Raw genomic sequence first — 19,710 nt, forward strand, 5'->3', positions numbered from 1 at the left:
CCGCCGTTCAGGCCAGGCCCCACGCTGCTGTTTTGGCTGCTGTGTACGTCGCGTGCTTTGCCAGGCCTTGTCCGACTCGTCTGGTCCAAACCCTCAACTCTTTCTTGGTTCACTCACTCCTCACCACCGACTCCTCACCGCAACCAACTGACCACCGACTCCACTGACTGACTCTTCACGACTCTCTCTTGACGACCAACTCCCTCTGGCAACCGACTCAGACCAACTCACTACTCACTTCCGTTTGCGCCTTTTATAGCGCCTCCAGCGATTACGCCGCCGGCGTTTTGGACACGCCCATCGGGGTGCTCACCTCGGCCCTGGTTGGTCGCGCGACCCTCGGGCTCCGCCCTGGATGACGACGGGTGGGCACGCCCCTCCTCCCCTCTGACGAGGTGGAGACACGCCTTTCTTCTCCGACTCTAGCACATGGTCAATGGCGGTTATTGGAGGGGAGGTGATTGGGAATCGAGGGCTCAGCAATGACGAGAGGGGATGTAATATGGAAATGGAGGTTTTGGGGATGGGAAGGAAAGGGGGATCTATTCTCTTTCACTTGTGCAATGGAGTATTTCAATTAATGGAAGACACAGCCTTACACTAATACACATAATAAGGATATAACTGTCAAAAAAGATATATCGTGTCCTGCATGTATGTTTTATGGACTAACTACGGGAACGCCCTTTGACCTTTATACAACCACAAACGGAGGGAGGAGGGGTGATATTTTACAACAACCTTTTACAACAACATTTTACCACAACAATAAAATAAAAAAACATTCTCATATCCACAACACTGCACCCTCCTCCCCTTAGGCACGTCCCGGGCCTATAACTTTTACCTTAGTGTGGCACGTAGGTGTAGTTCCCTCTACTTTTAACCTGACCCTGAGTGCGACAGTTTTAAAACATAAATAAATGTGTCCCGCTGCTCCATTGCACCCTGCCTAACAGACTTACGCCCACAGTTAACCGAATTGCGGAATGGTCTTCAAACTATACACTGACGGTGGGAAGCATTATTTACAATGACGCTATTTTTATTTACAAAACTAACCCAGGACCTGTGATTGTTCTTTCTGGGGGGGAGACAGTCTGCTCTGCATCGACGCACCATGAACGCACCCAAAAACGCACCAATACAAGCACCCAAGCACCAATCGGTGCAGTCACCATAGTTCATCAGTGTTCCATAAAAATAAAATCAACAACCCCTAACCCTGCAGGTGATCTCTTGCTCTTCGGCTCCCTCTGCTGGTTATTATTATTTGTTCTTCCAGATGTTGTCATTCTTTTGCTTTGCTTACTGGCGGCCTATTTGTATTAAAACTTGCACCCAATGTGTCCTTTTTATTTATTTTATTTATGGCCCACAGGGCCGACTAGTGTGGTTCACCTGTGGGGCATCGGTGCCCTGTGGCCAAGGTCCGCCAGCAAGATTTCAGGCCCTCATGGCTGGTTCCAGCAGAGGGGCCATGCCCCAACCCATGGGGTCCATAAGTGGTGCTCGGCCACAGGCATGTGGTCCATAATGTGGTGCATCGATGCAGACAGCTGGTTCTGGGAATTTCGGGCGCACAATGGCCGACCCACGCACGCTCCCCTCGGCACCCAATGGCGCACAGGTCATGTGGGAGACAAAAGTGGAAAGACAATTGAGCGAGGGGTAAGGTCACAAGGGTACACATCAATAAGGCAATGCAAGGCGAAATGCGTACGGAGGGCGAAGTGAGAAAGCTCGTCCCTACCGTACGTCACCCCCCTGTCACCTACCCTACCCCTGCCCCTACCCCATATGTACAAAAATCTACACATTTACAAATTCGTCACTACTGTCACGTCTTCCCCATATTTCCCCTATACCAAATTCGTCTCCACAATCCCTCTACTTCAAAATTTGCCATCACCAAATTCATCATCAATCCTCATAAGGAGGCAGAGATGGAACATCAAAGCACAATGTCACACCCACGTCATGATGCGTCTCATTCCAAAACATTTGCATCAAAAATAATTAAACATGGCATGGTGCGGAGTACCTGTCACCTCAGGTGAGTGGATGCAGATGGTGCGAGGAGACTTCATCCTAACTACTTTCTAAATGACATTAACACACTTTACACTACCCGGGGTCTTTCCCTGCCAATCCATTGGCCAACTTACACTACGGGTTCTAAAAACCAATTCCCATTGACCAAACTGTGGTGCTTCTCAATTTGGGGTCTCACTCCCCCGATTCATCTCCCGGTGCCTTCGCACAATTTCTGGGCTGCGACGTGTAGCTCTCCCAGCAGGTCTACCCACCTGCACACCTCCACCACTGCAGTTGCCACCCGAGCTTACCTAGCTCCTCACCCTAACCTAACTAACTGGGGCAGGCCCTCTCCTGGCTCTGTCACCCCCTGGTGCCCTCTGGCACTGAGCTACCCGGGTCCGTCCTCCGGATCCTCGGGCCCCATCCACAACTACCGGCTCCCAGAGCCCACCTGCGGCCTCACCTGGCCGACATCCTCACAGTGGTGGAGTGCCCAAACCAACTACACACACTAACAGGCTACACGCCCAGCCATTTCCACAACACTAATGCACCCATCAAAATACCATTCTTTCACCTCGCACCACAGATGCCAATATCCAACCACAATTTACCTATACCCTCTACCTAACACTTACACTACCCGCCCCGGGTATCCGTGATGGGGGTCCACTCTTCCCCCATTCACACCTTCGCACCATCCACTCCACTCCACAATTTCCACCATACTCACTCCACGACCATCCATTCCTATACTCCATACCATTTATTCCATACACCTGTCCTTCATTCACCTGTCGTTGCACACCTGTGCAATCCTACCTGGTGCCACCTGCACCCTCCTCCTCTTCCTGGACCATTTGGTCAACACAACACGCAATCACCACTACTCCCTCATACACTGCTCCACACACCTGTTCAGTTGCACACCTGTGCAATCACACCTGTTCCATTCTCACCTGTTCAATCCTCACACACACGGCATCATCTCAGCTAACTACTCCCCTCTGAAACTTGCGCTTCCCAGTCGTCCCTTTAAACTATTGCGCTCCCACGTCATTATAATCCACACTAATCTACCTGCGTCCCCACTACAGGTATCAGTCACTAACTAATCTTAACGTTACCTAATGTCATCTTCGCTAGATCCCTACACACAATATATCCTAACCCACCCGGGCTAGTTTTCACTGCCATCACCCCATAAGCTATAGCGCATTTGCCCCACTCGTGAGGGATGACAGAGTTGCCATCCCACCACATCGGGGCATCTCTCACTACCATCCCCCCAGTCCTCTGACGCTACGAGCCCCCGTCGCAAGAGGTACTGGGTCCTGCCTCGGCATCTAGAGCCGAGGCGATCCATGAGGGCGCCTGCTCGCCGGCATAAGGTCTTATCCGGTCGGCATGGACGATCCGAGGGGGGGTCCGTGGCCCCATTTTGATCTTAATGACCACGTCACAGATTTGCGACAGGACGACTCCTGGGCCTTGCCAGGGGGAGGTGAGTTTTGGGCACCTTCCCTTCCGCCTCCGGGGATTAAAGAACCAAATCTTCATCCCCGGAGCGTATTGACTCCCCTGGCTCCGGTCGTCGTACCTGCGCTTCATCTTGGCCCCCGCCAGATGGAGCTGGCGGCGGGCGAAGGCATGGACCCGCTCCATGCCTTCCTCCAGGTGACGTGCGTAACCCTCCCTCGGCGGTGTGTCCGTGGTGTCTGGCACGGGACCGCATAGCAAGTCGGCGGGAGCCCGTAACTCCCGCCCATACATAAGCAACGCTGGACTGCATGCGGTGGCCCCGTGCTGGCTAGTTCGGTAGGCCATCAACAGGTACGGGAGATGTTCGTCCCAGTCATCCTGACGGGTGGTGGTGAACAATGCCAGTTGTTGGATCAATGTTCGATTGAACCTTTCCACCATCCCGTCAGATTGTGGCCGCAAGGGCGTGGTCCTGGTTTTTCGAATTGTCAGGAGTCTGCACACATCTTTTAGTAATTGACTTTCAAAATTTCGACCCTGATCGGTGTGCAGCTCCTGTGGAATCCCGTGCCGACATACAAATCCTTCTACGAAGGCCTGTGCTACCACCCCTGCTTCTTGGTTGGGGAGGGCATAGGCCTCCGGCCACTTGGTGAAATAGTCCATTACAACGAGGATATACTTATTACCTTGGCGGGTGCGGGGCAGCGGTCCTAGAATATCCATAGCCACCCGCTCAAGGGGGGCCCCTACCTGATGTAATTGAAGGGGGGCCCTCATCCTCCGTGCTGGTCCCTTTTTGGCAGAACAGGCGTCGCATCTCCGACACCAGTCCTGTATGTCGCACCCCATATTCACCCAATAGAACCTCCGGCGGACCCGAGATATTGTCTTTGTCCTGCCCAAATGGCCGCCGGAGCGGGTACCATGCACCTGTTGCAATATGACGTTCTTGAATTTGTCAGGGACTATCACCAGCCAGGAAGTTCTATCAGAGGGAACCTCCACCCACTTGCGATACAAGATGTTGCCTTTCAATTCCAGGGTCTGCCACTGAGCCCAATACGCCTTTGTTTGCGCCCCGAGGGGGGTGACCTCTTCCCCCTTTGGTCTTTGCCCCAATTTGACCCAATTGAACACTGGCCCCAGGACAGGATCCTCCTGCTGGGCCGTGCTCCATGCCAAATCTCCAAATTCCTCGTCCGCGGTTAGTGGCAAAATTGGCCCTCTCACCCGGGTTGCCCGGACGACGAGAATCGGGGCAGAATCGCCCAATTGCTCCCTCTCCTCGTGTCTCGCACAACATTTACAGTTTTCCCCCAGACAAGGACGCCGAGAGAGTGCGTCCGCATTGCCATGGGCCTTCCCGGCCCTATGGGCCACATCAAAATCGTACTGCTGCAACTTTTCCAACCACCTTGCAATTTGGCCCTCCGGTTCCTTGAACCGAAGGAGCCATTGCAAGGAGGAATGGTCAGTTCTAACCAAAAATTTCCGCCCGTACAAGTACGGGTGGAAATGGTTCATGGCAGCCAGCATGGCCAATAACTCTTTGCGAGTGACGCAATAATTTCGCTCGGGCCTACTTAAGGCCCGACTATAGTAACCAATCACTCTCTCCACGCCCTCCTGTGTCTGAGACAAAACTGCGCCCAATCCTTCCTGGCTCGCATCCGTGTCCAGGGTAAATGCCCCGTCACTAGTGGGGTAAGCTAGAAGGGGTGCGGATGTTAGACACCCCTTCAATTTTTGGAAGGCCTCGTGGCACTCCCGTGTCCAATTAAATCGCGTCCCCTTCTCCGTAAGCCGGTGGAGGGGACGGGCCAACTCCGCAAATTTCGCCACAAAGCGCCGGTAGTAGGAGCAGAGTCCCAAAAATCCCCGCACCTCCTTGATGGTACGTGGTGCGGGCCACTCCTCTACCGCTTTAATTTTGTCTGGGTCCGTTTTTACCCCCTCGCGGCCGATCACGTGACCTAGATAGGCCACCTCTCTTGCAAACAAAGTGCACTTACTCGGGTTCAGCTTCAACCCTGCCTGTCTGAGGCACCCGAACACCTGGTCCAAATTAGCTACTGCCTGGGGGAACGTTTTGGCATGTACTAGGACGTCATCCAGGTACACCAGGCATGATTGCCATGGCATGCCGCCTCGTACATGCTCCATCAATCTTTCAAAGGTGGCGGGGGCGTTACACAAACCAAACGGCATCACAGTAAACTGATACAGTCCCTTACCTGTGGAAAATGCCGTTTTCTCCTTCCCTGCCCTATCCATTTCCACCTGCCAATACCCACTCTTGAGGTCCAAAGTCGAGAACCAATTTGAGCCCGCAACGGCATCGAGGGTGTCATCAATTCTTGGCAGGGGATATGAGTCCTTGAGTGTCACGTTGTTTAGCTGGCGATAGTCCACGCAGAACCGCGTGGTCCCATCTTTCTTTTTGACCAGCACAACAGGTGACATCCAAGGACTTCCCGAGGGCTCGATCACACCTGCGTCGAGCATTTTTTCAACCTGCTCGTCAGCTTCCGCCCTCTTGCTCCAAGGGAGCCGTCGGGCGGCCTGACGAATAGGCCGGGCCTCACCGGTGTGGATCTGATGTTTCACCAGGCCCGTACGTCCAATATCCTCGGTGGACAAGGAGAAGAGGTCCAAATGGGACCCAACCAGTTTGTGTAAGGCCTCCCTCTGGGTACCTCCCAACTCTACACTACTACGATTTACCATCTCGCAAATGGGATTGGGCCAATTCCTAGAACTTATTGAAGGCTCCCCCTGGGGCCGGCTCGGCTGGACGTTCTCGCCCCTCACTGACGCGACTTCTCTAACTGGGGTGCAGCCAGCTACCTTCGTGCCCCTCACTATAGTGCGTGGTTCTGTGCTAATATTAATTACTCGGACGGCCACCACCGGCCCGTCCGTTTTTACAAGGGTACGGCCCACGATTAAACCAGGTATGGATAGCGCTGCCACCGGTTCGACCAGGCCGCAGGATTCCTGCCATGTCGGGCGAGCTGACCATCGGGCCGGCACGATGGCCTCGGCCCCTGGAGGGATGGTCCCGGCCTCAGGAGCCTCCAGCTCCACCCTCTCGGCCGTGCTCACCCCCTCCAATGGTAGCTCCTCCACTCCCCATCGCAGGATCCCCCGACTCAAGTCGATTTTACAACCGCTGGCAGTCAACCAATCCAACCCTATTAAGCACGGGTCGCACACCTCCGCCACCCAAACCTCTATCTCTTCCTTTACCGATCCCAACTTGAGGGTCACAAAACCACGCCCTATGATCGGAGCCGTTGCCCCGGTAGCCAACTGCAAACTATGATTTTCCAGACGCTGGATTTTACCCCAGCCGTCTGCACTCGAATTAAGGACCACGGGGCTGATGATCGTGGCGCTGGCTCCCGTGTCCACCACGGCGTCCACCCCCACGCCGGCAATTTTGCACCGAATTGTCAAACTACCCGTCCCAATTCGGCCACAATGAATGACCTGTCGCGTCAACGAGGGCTTCTCCCCATCCCCTACTGCCGAACACCGCCCTGCATGCCCGGCACGTTCTAGTTTCCCGGGCCCTGGCGGGGGGGTGTCTGAGGTCGGCTAGGCCGATCTATACGGGGCGGAGTTGAGGGCATCGGTTGGCGGGAAACGTCCCGGCGCGGAGCTCGACACTCCCATGCACGGTGACCCATCCGAGCACAATTATAGCACCTCACCTGGTAAGGTGCTTGCCTCCGGTATTCCAAATTCCCCCCCCTGTATGTCCGAATTGGGGTACTCTGTCGGGGACTACCGGGTGCCACCGCTGGGGCCGCCTGCCATGGTCCAGGTCCCGCCAGGCGCCGATCCACTAACCTCCGGACCATGCTCTCCAGGTCAGGGCCCCCGTCGGGGGCGGGCCCCCTTGGGGGGCCGCCCCCCATCACGGGCCCCATCTGACGCACCGCCACTGCGTGGCGCTCGCCTCCCCGGGCCAGGGGCCTCGCTGCTTCCCAACGGGCTGCAGCGTCGGCCGCCTGACTCATGGTTTGCGGGCGCCACATGGCGAGCTGTTGCCGGAGCTCCAGATCCGGAAGGGCCTGAATAAAGTGATCCAGCGCCAGGCTTTCCTGGGAACTCGCTGCCATGTCCGCGTGTGCAATCCCGACCGCGCGGCGAATATCGTGAGCAAGTTCCCCGATGGTCTCCTGGGGCTTGCGTTTTCGCTGCGCAAGTTGGGCTTTAACAAGCTCGCTTTGCTGTTCAATGCCGAACCGATTAATTAATGCCGCACGGAGAGCTGGCAGGGTGAGAGCACCCGGTGGTAAAGCCGTCAGCACCTCCGCCGCCGCACCGCGCAGTGCCCCCACCAGGTGTACTCCACCTTCGTCCGGATTCCAACCGTTGCCTTTACACACGTACTCAAACTGCGCCAGGTACGCCCTCAAATCACTCTTGCCGTCATACGGCGCGAGTGGGACCTTGTGGGCGCCCGAAGGTCGGACCCCGCGCGTCACTCCTTGCGGGATCAACGCGGGACCAACCCGTTCGGGCTCCCACAGTACGTTATTCCCGGGGGGCTCCCGCGCGTCCCCCGTCCCACCAAACACTACCCCTCCTGGTGTCGATGCCTGGGTCGCCCCTCCGCAACCCGCTACCCACGCCATACCCCCACATCCTTGCTCACCAGCACCCCCCTCACTCCCCATAGCCAAACCTCCTTGCACACCTCCCCTGTCCATCCACTCCGGACCAGTCATACATCTTACCATTGGTCCCTCACGAACACCCGGGTCTACACCACCCCCCAAGCCGACTGAATCTCCCCTCACATCATATACATTGCCACTCACCTCCGTACCTCGTCGGCGCACCTCCTCTGCCACCTGCAAACTTTTTATTTGGTTAGTGAGCACCTCATCATGATTTGAACACATACCTTGTACATATTCCATGACTTCCTCCTTTATCTCCCTCTTAGTTTCCCTCCGTCTCTTCTTAATTTCACTCACCCCCTCTTCCACCTCCTCTAATTTTTCCTTTACCTCCTTCATCTCCCGGTGCGCCCCCTCTATCTCTTCCTCTAACGCCACCTTAACCGTTTCGATGTGCGTCCTCACCTCTCGGTCCTTCGTCTCCATCACTTCTGTCACCTCCTCCAACTTCTTCGTCAACCCCTCATGTACCATCTGACATTCCTTTTGTGTTGCTATTAATTCGTTTTTAATGTCCTTTTGTGTCGCTTTCAAACCCCCGATGATTGCAGTGTTCTTTTCCACTTGGTCCGCTAGTTCCCTTTGTCCGACTGTCAGCTGTTCTACTCCCTTCGTCAGAACTTCTATTCCCCCCTGTAACCTAGCCGTATTATTCCTCACCTCTTTCTCCATACGCTTCTCACCTCGCTTTACCTCCTCGCATAGCCCCGAGACCTCCTCACTCACACCTCGTCGTATCTCCTCCATCTCCCTTGTAGATGCCACCCTCATCTGTTCCAATTCATCCCTCTGAGCATCCAGTTTACTTTCTAACCCGATTTGCACCTCCTCTATCTGGTTCCCCATTCGTTTGATTTCCCGGGCAGATTGTTCCCCTATTTCCCGCAATTTGTCCTCCATCCTATTTTCTAACCCCATTAACCCATTTTTCACCTCTTTTATCCCGTTGTCTATCCCCTCAAAATTATTGTCTAACTTCTCACCGGTACCCCTCGCTTCGTCCCTCATTACCCCCATTTGGTTTCCCATTACCCCCATTTGGTTTACCATTCGCTCACTATCAGCCCTCATTCCCACAATTTGGTTTCCCAACCGCTCACCCTGAGCATCCATTTTTGCCATCATTTGAATCATAAAGACTCGCATGTACTCTGGCATCTCTGGCTCGGCTGCCGTGACCATGGGCGTGGCTAAATTTGGTGCCGCTGTAACCACGTGCGCGAGAGCGCCATTTTGTGCACCTGATACCCCCTCAACCGCCTCCTCATTGCTCCCCTCCATTTGATCCTGGGTTACTCCTAACCCCTCTATCTCTCCCACCGGCATCCCGTCGCCTTGACCAGCCATGGCGCGATTTCAAAATTCGGGTTTTGTAAAACAAAACAAATTTCGTACGCTCCAAATTTTGACCAAATTTTTTTTAGATGTTTTAAAAATTTGGTTCGGGCCCCGAATCTCACTCCCAGACACCAATTGTTACCGATCGCGGATTAAGATGTTAGTTACCGAGCGGTTTGGTATTGCCGCGACCGTTACAGGATCCCTGACTCACCCGATTCACCCAGAACTTTGGCCGTATCGCACCACAGCTGCTCAATGAGGGAAAAGACAAAAACGACGCAATGCAAGAGGAAAAGGAATAAAACGAGAAGACGTACAGACGAGTAATGGGGTTTATTATTTACACACACAAGCAAAAAGGAGCAATCAAGTTTATTTACAACACATAAGACGCAGGTGACACAGTGCAAATACTAGCTTATCTACAGACTTAACTTATTCCCAGGACAGAACAAACAGAACAAACTCACGTCCACAAGAAGGATGGAAAGGCAGGAGGTGGATGGCTGGAGGGAGAGGGAGGTCCAAGGGGGTCCCGCAGCACAACCGGCGCGTTTAGCAGCCGCCGTTCAGGCCAGGCCCCACGCTGCTGTTTTGGCTGCTGTGTACGTCGCGTGCTTTGCCAGGCCTTGCCCGACTCGTCTGGTCCAAACCCTCAACTCTTTCTTGGTTCACTCACTCCTCACCACCGACTCCTCACCGCAACCAACTGACCACCGACTCCACTGACTGACTCTTCACGACTCTCTCTTGACGACCAACTCCCTCTGGCAACCGACTCAGACCAACTCACTACTCACTTCCGTTTGCGCCTTTTATAGCGCCTCCAGCGATTACGCCGCCGGCGTTTTGGACACGCCCATCGGGGTGCTCACCTCGGCCCTGGTTGGTCGCGCGACCCTCGGGCTCCGCCCTGGATGACGACGGGCGGGCACGCCCCTCCTCCCCTCTGACGAGGTGGAGACACGCCTTTCTTCTCCGACTCAAGCACATGGTCAATGGCGGTTATTGGAGGGGAGGTGATTGGGAATCGAGGGCTCAGCAATGACGAGAGGGGATGTAATATGGAAATGGAGGTTTTGGGGATGGGAAGGAAAGGGGGATCTATTCTCTTTCACTGGTGCAATGGAGTATTTCAATTAATGGAAGACACAGCCTTACACTAATACACATAATAAGGATATAACTGTCAAAAAAGATATATCGTGTCCTGCATGTATGTTTTATGGACTAACTACGGGAACGCCCTTTGACCTTTATACAACCACAAACGGAGGGAGGAGGGGTGATATTTTACAACAACCTTTTACAACAACATTTTACCACAACAATAAAATAAAAAAACATTCTCATATCCACAACAGTATGTATACACGGAGAATGCACCCGAGTATTTGCTTGCAGTCTGCAAGTATGCCCCTATTAGGATACATATCAGAATACATATATATATATATATATATATATATATATATATATATATATATATATATATATATATATATATATATATATATATATATATATATATATATACACACCAGCCAAAAGCACCCGGCATGCCCGGGTTCTTTTTGAATGAATTTACAGATAATTCAACTTTAACTCACGGCCGTAGAAGATTGACTACTATAATTCAGCTCAGCTTTTAATTGTGAAATGGGCCCAGCCCGGCCTCGCCACCTGGCCTATAACCTTCCCGGGGCCCGTCCCAACATTTTTAGTTCTTTTTGAATGAATTTACTACTATAATACAGCTTTTACTCGTGGCCGTAGAAGATTGACTACTATAATTCAGCTCAGCTTTTAATTGTGAAATGGGCCCAGCCTGGCCGAGGCGCCCCGCCACCTAGTCTATAACCTTCCCGGGGCATATATATATATATGTCGGGGGCAGGGCATGGGGGGGCCATGGGGGGCACACCACGTGACCCAGGGCACCTGATAAATATATATATAATTATGTCTTTCTTCTGCTTGCTTCCAAAAAGCTAGATTCAATGCAAAACATGTTGTTTCATGGCTCGGTCAAAATCCAACCTTGGAGTCGTTTTTTCAGCATCTTCCAAAGGGAGAAAAGTTATGGGAATAGTTGTCATATGATTCTTGTTTGCCTTAAAGTTAACCTCGAGCAGGGTGTGATGTAATATGTATCCTTTGATTTGTTCCTTTGATTTGTATGTGTTTTACTGCCAAATGTAAACCCCATTGAACTTTATTATGGGAATGCATCCCTGGTCCTTGTAAAAGCCCAGCTTGTTGGGAAAAATAGCCTGAGAACCATCTTATTTTCACACATCTGTGCCTTTAAACTTAATCTCTCTTGTCTGAGGTCATTACTTCAGCGGAGGCTTTTTTAGGCTTTGTTCGATTATATAAAGGATCTTGTGTCAGAATGATTTCAGGGCGGCTTGGACTTGCATGGTTTTGTGTGACAAGGCCCTGCGATTTCAAGACGTGCTCCACAATATTGTGTTTGCTCGATTTTGTATTAAACCACATTTTGCTGCTTCAAGGTGCCTCTTCTTGAGTTTCAAAGGGGGGGCCAACCCGTCATCTGGTGTCAGAAGTGGGATCATCCAGGTGCATGTCGAGGGGGGCCACGCTCCTCAGGTCGGGGAGAGGCAAAAAGCCAGCGCTGGCACCATTTGGGCTGAGGTAAGCATATTTGCACACCTAAATTTAAAGCCTCCTCTCTTCCTTTTGGATGCGTGGGGCCTCTGGACTGTACTTGAGCATGTATCTCGAACCAAATTGAAGCAACCAGTGGATTAATGAATCGAGCAAGGAGGGCGCCCTAGGTTAGGAGGGATAGCCCTCGAGGGATAGCCGTAGGTTAAGGTACCCCCGGCGTGGGAAGAAAACTAGACCCAGGCGTGGGTGGATAAGGATAAGAATAAGGATAAGGATAAAAATAAGGATAAGAATAGGTCATAGGTATAAAGACTAGACCCCCGGCGAGGGCTTGGAGAAGTAAGTTAAGCTACGTACTGGATGTGTGTATCTAATAAACCCCCCCCACCCCCCTCAAGGCCTTCTTTGTCCTGTCTCAGGATTTAAGGCATGCACATCCGGTGCGTTTTTACCTAAAGGTAGGGGATTCTGCCAATATATGCTACAGGCAGCAGGAATTAGCTCTTTCTGGACAAGAGATGAGGTTAGATCTGTAGAAGTAACAGGGAGGATTATAATGCACGAGGCGCGTGGAATCCAGCTGTGAACACGCGAGCCGAGACGTGCAGGCAGGTTGCCGGGGCAACGGGGTAGCTGCCTCGCGGGGAACCGCGAGGTGGGACGGAATCGAGACGGGAATGCGGATATTCCATGCTGTGCACAGCATGGGACGCATTCGGGTGGCCGAGGCAGGCGAGGGAGGATTATCCTTATGTGATTTTGGGAGAAGGATAAATTAAATTGGAATCAGAAAAGCGCAGGTACCAGATAGGAGAAAGGCAGGAGAAGTGCTGAGACTTCAAGAGCAGAGGAAGAAGCAGATAAAGCACAGGAAGAATGAAATCCAGGTAGAAACCAACAGGTGAGCCTGAAGGGGATGGATAGGCTCACAGCAAGGGGCCAGGTAAGTTCACAGGTAGGTAGGATTGGAGTGTGCATGAGTGTGCATGAGAACAAGATTAAGAATAATCCCGTGTGCATGAGTTTATGCTGTATTGTATGGAGAATGAAGTGTCAGTCACATGGTATGTGTGTATAAGGGAACGAATGATCTGTCATAGACGTGTGAACGATTGACAAGGGGTTCCCTACATCGCCTGCAGGCGTTAGGCAATGCGGATGGATGTGTGTCATTGATGTGTGATTGACAGTTGACAAGGGGTTCCCTACATCGCCCGCAGGAGTTAGGCAATCCGGAGGAGTACCGGCCACTTGTGAATTGTATATATTGTTGTGGATATGAGAATGTTTTTTTAATTTTATTGTTGTGGTAAAATGTTGTTGTAAAAGGTTGTTGTAAAATATCATCCCTCCTCCCTCCGTTTGTGGTTGTATAAAGGTCAAAGGGCGTTCCCGTAGTTAGTCCATAAAACATACATGCAGGACACGATATATCTTTTTTGACAGTTATATCCTTATTATGTGTATTAGTGTAAGGCTGTGTCTTCCATTAATTGAAATACTCCATTGCACCAGTGAAAGAGATAGATTCCCTTCATTCCCACTCCCAACACTTCCATTCCCCCCTTCCCGTCAATTGCAATTCGCATTGCCAACTGCATGTTGGGCGGTTTTCCCTTCATCCGCCATTGACCACGAGGCAGGGTTGGGGGAAGGAAGGCGGGTCCCCACCTCGTCAGAGAGGGGAGGAGTGATCCAGCCCCACTCGACCAACCATGAACAAGGGGTTTGGCTTGAGAGGGCGGGGAGAGAACGTTTGGGGGAGGTTCGCAAAGGTTGAGGGGCGGGGCCTATATAACCCACGGCGGGGGCGTTCCCAGAGGAGATGCACTTTGAGTTGGTCTGAGTCGGTTGCCAGAGGGAGTTGGGCGTCAAGAGAGAGTCGTGAAGAGTCAGTCAGTGGAGTCGGTGGTCAGTTGGTTGCGGTGAGGAGTCGGTGGTGAGGAGTGAGTGAACCAAGAAAGAGTTGAGGGTTTGGACCAGACGAGTCGGACAAGGCCTGGCAAAGCACGCGACGTACACAGCAGCCAAAACAGCAGCCAAAACAGCAGCGTGAGGCCTGGCCTGAACGGCAGCTGCTAAACGCGCCGGTTGTGCTGCGGGACCCCTTTGGACCTCCCTCTCCCTCCAGCCATCCACCTCCTGCCTTTCCACCCTTCTTGTATACGTGAGTTTGTTTTGTTTGTTCTGTCCCTGGGTATTTAATTAAGTCTGTAGGTAAGCTAAAATTTGCACTGTGTCACCTGCGTCTTATGTGTTGTAAATAAAACTTGATTGCTCCTTTTTGCTTGTGTGTGTAAATAATAAACCCCATTACTCGTCTGTACGTCTTCTCGTTTTATTCGTTTTCCTCTTTACATTGCGTCGTTTTCGTCTTTTCCCCTCATTGAGCAGCTGCGGTGCGATCCGGCCAAAGTCCTGGGGGAATCGGGTGAGTCAGGGATCCTGTTAGGTCGCGGCAATACCAAACCGCTCGGTAACTAACATCTTAATCCGCGATCGGTAACAATATGTATTGGATGAGTATGCATTTTTGAGTCAGAGGTCAAGGGTGAGATATCCTGTTGTTGCGACCTGACCACATTGGGTATGATGGAATGATAATATATGTTGTGAAGGTAGAAATTGATTGAGTAAATTTGGGGCTAAAAAATAAAAGATGTCAGTTTGGATTTTTAAAAAGAGTAATTATACATATTAACAGCTCTCCAGATTTAGCATGGGAGTAAAAGTCAAAGATGATAGGCTAAGTCAACCGACCAGGTGTTTATTCAACGGCATGGCCGGGGCTTGTACTCGATCGACTTGGGATTGCAGAATGCGTTGAATGAAGGCAAGAATGACATGTGATGCTGGCGTGAGTCCAATCGGAAGGATGGATGGTTATGGTTTCACCCGGTCTGTTTATCTGTCTGTCTGTCCGGACACGGAGCTCGTGGGGAGAGCCAGGATGGGTTGGGGTGACCAAGATGAATGTGGACAATATATTAATTGTTTGCCATTGTGAAAATTTTGCCCTCGATTTGGGACGAAGACATATGGCATTTGCTGTCCGGCTCATTGATACTCCTATGTGATGCGGGGTATGTGTGTGGTGATGGTGTCTGGGGCCTCGGGGTTTGCCCCTGCCTATTGGCCGGTCTGTCTGTTACATTTGACCCTCAGAAAAGGTTTTGTGAGATTTCAGGATTGGACAGCCCATTTGTTAGGACATGCTTGGGTGTCTCAACAATTTGCTGGACAGACGTAGTGCGTCAGACAAATCGATTAAATTTTCGTGGGAAAGATGATTGAGAAGGACTTCAAAGGCAGGTGGGTGGTCACCTGCTGTGAATTGTGGTGGAACATTTGTGATGTCCCCTAATACAACGAGGGGACGAATTGGTTTGTAAATGTGTTGTGCAGGTACTTTCTCTGTAGGTAGCCAAATTCTACCTGGGGTAAGTCCAGGTGGAGAGGGGAGTCGTCTCTGGTGCCTTGCTCCACGGGGCAGTACTATTGTTGTCAAGTCTCATGTAATCCTGGTTAACGTATATCTACGGACAAGAGCTGCACTTTATTTTAGTAAGTGACTGGGAAAGTTTGTTTTAAAAGTGCCAGTGGATTTGATTAGAGTTATGGAGGTCACAGCTCGCTGGAACCTCTTTGTTTATGTTTGGCTGGCTTACACTGGCTAGTGTATGAGATAAAGGGATGACAGGGAAAGCACGAGTTTTAAAGGGGCAGTAGTTAGTTAGATGATGCAGTGTGTTTGTGGTGTAGTTTATTAAATGAGGAATTGAATGAGTCTTGCTGGTGAGCATGTTGAAATGATGAATTGGAGCATGGGAAAATCTGAGCGAATGAGGCAATGGTTTGGAGAAGTGATGTACTGTGAGGGTATTGTGGATGAGTGTAATGGTGTTGAGTGAATGATTTGCATAGGATGCAAGCGGAGATTTGGGGTGTAGGGAAGGAGGTGATGGAGCAGTGTATGAGTGAGTGATTGTGAAAAGTGTAGATGCAAGGAGAGAGACAGGGACACAATGAGCTACTTGGCGAGCCATTGAGGTGGATGGATGTTTTATCGTTGTTGTCTTGGGAGTTCAGTTGTTGACATAAGTTACATGTTTTGTTTTGTGGATCTGGGGACAAGCTAGTTTAATGGGACCCTGGGATCTTCAGTGTGTCTATGTGTTTGTCTGTCTGTTACACTGGACTCTTAGATGGGTTTTCATGAGACGAATTTCAGACATAACAACAGTGAGAATCTATTTTGAGTGAGTCACAGTGGGTGAAAAAATTGGCCAGACAGTAAGACATATGAGAACTATTTTCTATTTCAATAAATAGATCAGGTTATTTTCTTTTTATTATTTGTTTATTGGGCAGCTATTGGGCCAGAGGCGAAAACAGGTGTCTGCAACAGGTGCATGGGATGCTAAGAGAGGTATTAGAGGACATTGGATTGACTTTAAATTGAAATGAGAATTGAACAGGTGGATTAGGAAAATGGGTTTGTTAAAATAATCGTGGCATCTGTGGGATGCAACAATTTTGTGCCAGAATAGTGTATGGGGAACCGTCATCTGGGAAGCGTCGTTAAATGGCAGTAGGTTTAGACAGGTATTGAAAGGGTTCGTGCAATGTCATTTTGGGGCACCACTTGACACAAGAGCGGTAGAGAGCTGAAGTGAATTCTGCCAATATGGTGCAATAGGGTGACAATTGATTTTTATTGGAAAACTATTTGTTTGCAGTCTTGGTTCGTACATAAGCTGGCAAAGAGATTATGCCAGTCTGAGTGAGTTTGTATCCTTTGGATGGGAGCTGGAGCCTAGTAGGGTTGGGGCTTGTGGCTCGCCATTGTCTGTCTGCCAGTTATGATGGGAAGAGGGAGTGATACTGCTCTGGCCTCTTGCTTGGCAGAAGGTAATTGAGTATTGCTGGTTTTACCCCTGTTCAAAATTGAGCTCTCGGGAGCTGAAGTGTGAAATATGGTGATTTTGTCTTGTGGACAATTTGTGAGTGGTTAGATAGACGCACCTGGAAGGGGAAATTGTATTTATGTGGGTTGAGTCTGAAGAAAGGATTTGCTGAGAAAAGGGAGAAGGTTGGAAAAAGTTGATAGTAAAGGCAGGAAATAAAAGAAAGTGGTTAGTTATGGACTGTTGTTTTGTGATAAGAAGGTGATACAAGGGTTGGCTTGCCCTGGGGGGACCAATGAATGTAAAGTTGTGAATTTCGTTTAATAACGTTGCGTTAGATTGCTACAGGCAGGTTTACCCCAATCGAAGAGGTGATTGGGTGCTGGTGCAGATTGGATCGCAGCTCTGCAGACCAGGTGAACAGAACTCCACCAGGTACGTTGGGCAATTGAATTATTGCTCATAAGGGAGAGGTTATCAAAGGAAGAATACCAGTTGATGTATTTTGATATTTAACTACCAGCTGCTAATAACGTGAATTATGGTATGAATGAATGAATGAATGAATGAGTGGATAATATGTTTACAAATATGTGTTTACAAAATGATGGTTGCACATAGGAAGACAACAAAGCAGGATGGAGAAAATGTAGTGAGTTTCTCCATTGACTGATCATAATTGGGGGGCTAGGAATTTGATCATGGTGTGTGTGAGAAAATGTTTCACAGGATAACCGGCCAACTCTATCGTCTCATGGCAAGATTCGGACACCCACGACTGGGTTGACGACCTAGACGTTTCGTGGCAAGAGGATGTGGCTTTAGAGGTCTACGATTCCTGGCTTGAAATCAACGAACCTGCTGATGCATGGGATTTTGATGACGATTATGATTTTAGTTCTCTTCGTCGGGATTTAGTAAGTGTAGGTTCCTTTAAGAGCTATGGCTCACATGCAAGTAGTGAGGAGCGCTTGGCAAACACGTATCTAAGGGAACCACCTTCCCCACCACCTACACCACCTGTAGTAAGCAATTTTGGGGTCGTTTCAGCTTAAGGCACCCGACACTATGAATACTGACATTGATGCAGACTATGAGGAGATGGAGATTTGTGATAATGGATGTGTCACCTTTTCTCCCGCAGAGCAATCACACGTACAAGGCTTGATGGCATTGGATGTCGATTGTTTGCCCTGATTCACGAGGACCGCGCCTGCATAAGGAGGGCCCCTTATCTGGCCGGCGACTGGGTCGCACCCACGCTGGGGGAAGGGGGGCTCGGAACCCGGCCGGGCGGCAGCTATCTTCTAACCAGGAGTCTTCGTCGCGAATTATGGCTAACAATTTATGCGTTGAATGTTAGACGGCTACAATTAGGGGCCGGTGTCTCTCCCTGAGCATGCGTGACGCATGGCGCGCCTGGCATGCGATATGGGGGGGATGCTGACCCACTGGGGTAATTGTCTTTTTCGAGGTGTTGTCTCAAAGACAAAAGGGAGAAATATGTCGGGGGCAGGGCATGGGGGGCCATGGGGGGCACACCACGTGACCCAGGGCACCTGAGAAATATATATATAATTATGTCTTTCTTCTGCTTGCTTCCAAAAAGCTAGATTCAATGCAAAACATGTTGTTTCACGGCTCGGTCAAAATCCAACCTTGGAGTCGTTTTTTCAGCATCTTCCAAAGGGAGAAAAGTTATGGGAATAGTTGTCATATGATTCTTGTTTGCCTTAAAGTTAACCTCGAGCAGGGTGTGATGCAATATGTATCCTTTGATTTGTTCCTTTGATTTGTATGTGTTTTACTGCCAAATGTAAACCCCATTGAACTTTATTATGGGAATGCATCCCTTGTCCTTGTAAAAGCCCAGCTTGTTGGGAAAAATAGCCTGAGAACTATCTTATTTTCACACATCTGTGCCTTTAAACTTAATCTCTCTTGTCTGAGGTCATTACTTCAGCGGAGGCTTTTTTAGGCTTTGTTCGATTATATAAAGGATCTTGTGTCAGAATGATTTCAGGGCGGCTTGGTCTTGCATGGTCTTGTGTGACAAGACGTGCTCCACAATATTGTGTTTGCTCGATTTTGTATTAAACCACATTTTGCTGCTTCAAGGTGCCTCTTCTTGAGTTCCAAAGGGGGGACAACCCGTCATATATATATATATATATATATATATATATATATATATATATATATATATTGTTGCGGATCTCGCCGTCGGCCTTTTTCCCCTTATCAAGGGGGGATCAACCCCCTTGTCTTTGACTGACCGACGTGAGTCCTGAAGTTGCACAGCTACCCCCGAAGAGGCAGGTGCACAACCTCGTTCGTACCCCGGACAGATGTTAATTGCCGAGCGGTTTAGCAACCGCGGCACGAACCATTAACAAGAGACTAGACCCGATTCCTAAACGTTGGCCAAATCGTGCCACAGGTGTCCAATGAGGGAAATCACAAAGACGACGGAGGTAAGGGAAAGAAAGGCAAGGTAGGAAGAACAAATCTAATTTATTATTATTATTTACAAGACCAAAAGAACCAAGGAGAATGGAAAGATAAGAAAATAACGACAGAAAGAGGGACGGACCAGAAGGAAACAGTGC

The 19,710-nt window shown here is 50.2% G+C and overlaps 1 long non-coding RNA gene across 1 annotated transcript; it reads left to right on the top strand.

Moving 5' to 3' along the window:
- The first annotated feature begins 14,665 nt into the window (after nucleotides 1–14,665).
- LOC137422758 (uncharacterized) lies at nucleotides 14,666–18,775 on the top strand. Its single transcript, XR_010983587.2, has 2 exons — nucleotides 14,666–18,018; nucleotides 18,246–18,775. It is a non-coding gene; the product is annotated as an uncharacterized LOC137422758 (long non-coding RNA).
- Nucleotides 18,776–19,710: the final 935 nt, after the last annotated feature.

This window comes from Myxine glutinosa, chromosome 1, assembly GCF_964187855.1.
Source record: "Myxine glutinosa chromosome 1, kmMyxGlut1.1, whole genome shotgun sequence".
NCBI lineage: Eukaryota > Metazoa > Chordata > Myxini > Myxiniformes > Myxinidae > Myxine > Myxine glutinosa.